The 6,122-nt window shown below is 34.7% G+C and overlaps 1 long non-coding RNA gene across 1 annotated transcript; it reads left to right on the top strand.

Annotated features, from left to right (window-relative positions):
• Window positions 1–2,163: 2,163 nt before the first annotated feature.
• LOC120536247 lies at window positions 2,164–4,688 on the top strand. Its single transcript, XR_005635084.1, has 3 exons — window positions 2,164–2,344; window positions 2,443–2,590; window positions 4,493–4,688. It is a non-coding gene; the product is annotated as an uncharacterized LOC120536247 (long non-coding RNA).
• The last annotated feature ends 1,434 nt before the right edge of the window (window positions 4,689–6,122 follow it).

The following is a 6,122-nucleotide window of genomic DNA, read 5'->3' as shown; positions in this document are numbered from 1 at the left end:
TACATTTTACAGATATGAGAATGTTATTCTACAACTTCTGTTACTTATAATAATTCTGCTAATAATCCATCCACTGTATTGAAACAATATTATAGATAGATAGATAGATAGATAGATAGATCTATGAGAAGCCAGAATGGCATGAAAGGATGAATGCCATTATTCATGATAACTAATAGCTTTGCTGCTCCCTTCAAAAAGGCCAAACTGACTCCAAAAATAGAGCCAGCCTTTTTCTTTTTATAATTTATTTATTACTAGACATTAAGCCCGTTACAATAACGGGCGCTAGAACAGTAGTGCATAAACATTAGTAGGAACAGTCTATATTAAATGGCAAGGGAACTTGAATGTGGCTGTAATATGTGTCACTGTATTTTATGCCTTTAATTTTCTCTCTCAGTAATACTGGTTTGTATTTCCGTGAAATGCCTGTAATTTTGTCTGACAGTAATACAGTGGAACCTCGGTTCACGACCATAATCCGTTCCAGACCGTATGAACTGTATATAAATATATATTTTTTTAAGTTTTTAAGCACAAATATAATTAACTATACCATAGAAAGCACAGTGTAATAGTAAACTAAATGTAAAAACATTGAATAACACTAAGAAAACCTTGAACAACAGAGAAAACTAACACTGCAAGAATTAGCCTTATGACCCGCTCGCTAAAAACTCTTTTTTTAATGAGTTTTAAGCACAGGGGAAAAAATGAACATTTGAAAAATCTGTAATTTAATAAACAACCAAGAAAAGTAACATTGCAACAATGCACGTGCGTGCCTGTCTCTTGCGTGCCTTTGTGTGTGTCTCTCGTGTGTGTGTCTCTTAAGCGCACGCCACTGTGTGTGTGTGTGTGTCTGTCTGTCTGTCGCCTGTGTGTGTGTGCGTCTGTCTGTCGCCTGTGTGTGTGTGTGTCTGTGTCTGTGTGTGTGATTCGTGTGTGTGCGTATATATGCTTTAAAAGGACACAACACCTGACATTTCACCGACCTTATAAGGACATCTCGAATTACAAGTACACACCTAATGTCCTCATAATTCGGGCTGCATTTTCTTACGTTTTATCACCTTCTAGAGCCCGCCCGCACTTTTTTTCCGCAACTCCCAATTGACCAGATAACCTTGATTCTTGTGCGTAACCTGTGTGTGCTCATTTTTTTTCCGCGCCCCTGTAGGCTGGTCGTGGTATTGCAACTACTAATGGCGCTTAACACAAAATCACACAGGCTAACTTATGCGCATGCGTGTAATCGTGCGCTTCAGACGCGAAAATGCGTTCTGGAAAGTTTTTAGCATAGTTAAGTTTTATTTCAATACAATTCAATGATTTGAGATTGAGATTGTTTATTAGTTAGAAAAAGTAATAAATATATGACGTGAAATGGCTTTATATTAAATGTTTCGATTTTGACGTATTCATAAAACGCCGCCGTAATAAGCAATCATGATCGTCCAATATAATCAAATTTTTACTTAACGATTAAAAGATTGTTGAATATGGTGTTGTAATATTTATTTTGTTATTGACTATTTCCGTAATTACTGTTGCATTTTTTTCGAGTATGTTAGAACACACATAGTCTACTGGTAAATGTGGTTTATGAGTAGGTTTGCCACCCGTCCTTTAAAATACGGAATCGTCCCATATTTGAGAATGAAATTGCCCTTGGCCCCCAAGGGATGTGGCCCCCGCTGCAGTATGCGTCCCTTATTTTTTTGTATTAAAAGTGGTAACCCTATTTGTGAGGGTCACCTGAACCAGTCCTGCATTATGAGAATATCACAGGAGCGTCCTTGTAATTCATTATGTCATTATAACGTCGGTGAAATGTCAGGTGTTGTGTACGCACACACCTTTTCAGCCGCTGTTTCTGAGAAGTGTGTATAACGCTGTGTCCTGCACGAGTTACAGCGAAATGCGAGTTACTATTTAATCGCGATAAAGAAGTTGCTCACATGAAGTACAGTATATATCAACCACCACATTAAGTTTGTGCAAACGCTTTCATAAGTAAACCTTGCAACGAAAAAGAAATGAGAAAGAGAGCGTCTCCGTTGTGAAATATATTGCAATGGCGCTGGACAAGTTACATCAGCCAGGGATCAATCGCCAAAAGAATAAGCTGCCATTTCATCTGTAGCAAGTTATAAAAACGACAGCTTTGCACTGTCGCAAGTGCATTTTCCAGCTGGTCTTTCCTTCCAAGATCCTTGTGAAGAGCAGAGAATCGATCCATTGCGGTGCTCGGCGCCGACGCTGTGATAATGTACAGGTATATCCGTGCTCAGAATGACAGACCTGCACGTTGAAGACAAGCTCATTGACAAAATAAAAGGTAAGGATATCATTCTACACAGTTTTAAATTATTCTACATAGTCCTAGTGTTTTATGTTACAGTGTATATAATGTGTTTATTTCCTGTTCTTTTTCAGGTCGTGGCGTGTTTGCAAAAACGTTAATTCTAAAGGGTAACTTTGTTACAGAATTCAGAGTTTAACTTCTCAACCCAGAAAAACTAGAAAAAAAATGTCATTTGCTTTCTTCTATGTCTGAGTACTGGCTCGAATACAAATGGACAAGGTGAGCCAGTCGTGCTGGACATGCAGTAGGACAGTGTAGGGAGTTTGTATGCTGCTGTTATTAATGATTTTTAAATATAACACGTATTACTATGAGGCAGAGTCACAACTGAAACTTGTTGCAAACCTCAGAAAATTTAAGAAACCAGTGATTCATTTTACAAGAAAGAGAGACATTTTTACTTGTGTTTCATTATTTTTGCATGTAAATTCTAGTAACAAACTATTGCCATGCTTTAATACTAAGAGTCTGACTTTAATTATTAAGCCTGCTGAAAAAGGGGAGCAATAACCTAAATTGCATTTACTTTGAAAGTGTAAAATTTATCCTTTAACATATTGGACAATACTTTACTAAACATTAGTTAGTTTTTTAAATTATGTTCCTAAAAGGTTTTAAAATATCTAAAGTAACTGTTTTGTTTTTTTGTGATAACAGTACATAATTGCAATCTTGGTGACCGAAAAGGGAGAGACTTTGTATTTTTACAAGATGTATTGTGTTTTTAAGATCAGTAATTAGCTCTGAACTGTAGAAATGTTATTAGAAGTAAAGGTTTATTGGCTTCTAACCATTTTGCTCCTTTCAGATACCACTTGGGTTTATCTGTTACTGTAGATATTTGATATAATTTCACTTACACGTATTTAGTTTGACTTATTCTAAAAAAATCAGGATATATTGGCTCAGGTGTTGCCTAAGTTTTGCACAGAAATCTTGAAAACTCTGTGAACATGTGTACAATTTATTAAACTTGTTCACTTTTTGATTTTCAGAAATACATTTCTGAATATTTCTTCACTGTGCCACCTTTACGTAAAGATGTGGCTGTTTTTAACAAGATCTTTCCTGTTTGTTTCAAATTGTAAAGCCTCTCTCCAAGCTTTTCTCAGTATGACAATGTGAACCTGCAGCTCTCACATATTCTGTTTCTCTACACTGGTGGGCTGTGGTTTCATGTCACATAACATCTACTGTAACACACAACACCACCTCAAGTATGTTAAGGACCTGATCGTTAGTAAAATGTAATGCAATGACTCCTTAAGTATTCTCCTTCATGGTTTGATTGTCTTTGTACAGTGCACATCCAGTACCTAAGGTCCAGGGGACTCTGTCAGTGCCCCAACAACTCTCAAAAAGCTAGCAATGCACACTCTGAGCTGCAGATCAGCATCAAAAGGAGAACCTGCTCAGCAGGCAGGACTTGAGGGTCTCTCAGTTTGAGGTGGGCTTACTGGCACACTGTGTTACAGTTTAATGGAGAGAGAGTTGTTAGTTTGGATTTTTGATGAACATTACAGTTGGATTTCATTTTGAAGTCTGTGTGACAGGATGTGACTTATAAGGACGGAACGTATTTAGAGGGACATGTTGGATGACTGATTTGTGTTGCTCTGAGAATAGCAATCTGTGTGTGTTGGTAAAATATTGTGGTTTATGAAGACACTTGAGTTGAGAGGACTACATTGTGTCAGCTTAAGCATCTCCCACATTTCACACAACCTTAACAAATATTGTATGGATGTTATGTGGGATTATCTGATTTATTGTTACATATTTAAGCACATCTTTTTTTGTTATGTACAATAGTAATAAATCAATATATCTTGCTTTGAATACATATAAGAGACAAGGTTAAGACAGTAAAATCTAGTACAGAAGTAGTAAAAACTATCTAGTACTTTTTGTTTTAATTTTATTTTTAACCAAAAGATTTTTAAGAATTGTAACTGTTCTGGCAACAGCAGAGACTTTATTTAGTGCTTGAAACTTCATATAACTTTATTTAATTATTTGTTTATTTGTTTGTGTGTTTCAATCACATTTGTTGTAAATTAGTGTTTGGAAAATTACTTGACACTTTAATATAGAAATCATTTTCAACATTTCTGTCCTTAGGAAAAAGGAAGCTGCCAAACTAGATAACCGAAGATGAAGACGGAATATCTTATGGTATGCTTAAATGGTAAAGATACCAAAATTCATATTTTGATTGGCTACCGTTTAACACAATATTTCTCTCTTATAGAGCAGTGCTTCTCAATTATTTTCTGTCATGCCCCTCCTAGGAAGAAGAAAACATCTCGCGCCCCCTGCGCGACTATAAATAGTATCATTTGTCTATAAAATTGTTATAAGTACACCTCTGCATAACACTGTATCCTTATTAACGTATAAGAGAATAAAAAAAGAAAGAAATATGGACCAATTTACAACAAAGAATAGCTTTATTAAATGTAACAGAAAAGATTTAAAGTGCATTCTAAATTCAAAAAAAATTTAAAAGAAAAATAAAAAAGCATGTTCCCCGAGGTCAAACTCCACTATTTGAGAAGCACTGTTATAGAGGAACATATAAAGTTTATTGAAGGAAGGTTTAACACCGTGGTCAAAGAAGGACGTATCTGCTCTCCTGAAACACTTCAATATTTTCTTCATTTTAGTGAAAAAAAAATGTAAAAGAGAGTTTACAATAAAATATTTGCAGATTTGAATATGTGTGGTTATTTGTGTTTTTCCTAACTACAGTATTCTTAAAGACTATACAGCAGTAGTGAGAGTTTACACTTTATCATATATAACCATATTTTTTCTCATGTACAGTGAAATTCTTCCTTGCATGTTTGAGTAATACACAACATGCCACTGCTGAAACTCTATATTTGTCTGTATATGTATGTATGTAATAAATATTTCAAAGCAAATGTTACCAAAAGAGATTTGCTGTAAAAGTTAGTTATTCATTGAATCCAGACTGATTATCTTATATAGAGGTTGTCTCTTTACACTTAGTCAAATACTGGTTATTTTAATAGCTTCTTTGGCTTAGGTTTTAAAAACATTTACAAGTACAGTTGATTTCTATAATATTTTCATTTAATTTAAGAGAATGCACTAAAAATGCCTATGGCATAATCAAAGTTTTCCTTAAAGCAGATCTTGAACAATGGGAAACAAGAATAATGTATTTCTTTAATTAAATAATTCAATGCTAGAACAATTTTTTAGTGAACAGGTCATTAAACCTCACCAACTACTTCAATCTTAATCTTAATTTAGGAATTCATTTGCTATATTGCAATCATGTATAATGTCCTAGGACAATTTATTTATAGTCTGACGCCTCACATGACTTGTCAGTCCCAAAAAGACACGTATGTCAATAGCGAATATAATGAAGTTTAGGTATAAAGCTTTGTGTATCATATCCTATGTATGATGGTGAATTTAGGGATTCACTTGCTATACTGCAATTACACACAATGTTCTAGAGTCATTTGTTTGACCTTTCAGGCTTCATTTCATTTGAGAGGCCAAAAAAGACTCATACGTCCATAGCGAATGTACAGAATTGTAGGTAAAAAATTCTGTTTATCATATCCTATGCATGATGGTGAATTTACATATTCATTTGCTATATTGCAAACATGTATAATGGCCAATACGATCTGTTTGTATTCTAAGGCATCACATGACTTGCAAGGCCTAAGAAGACATGTATGTCAATAGCGAATATAATGAAGTTTAG

Source organism: Polypterus senegalus, chromosome 10 (genome assembly GCF_016835505.1).
Source record: "Polypterus senegalus isolate Bchr_013 chromosome 10, ASM1683550v1, whole genome shotgun sequence".
Classification (NCBI taxonomy): Eukaryota; Metazoa; Chordata; class Cladistia; order Polypteriformes; family Polypteridae; genus Polypterus; species Polypterus senegalus.
This window is presented reverse-complemented; position numbering and strand designations above follow the sequence as displayed.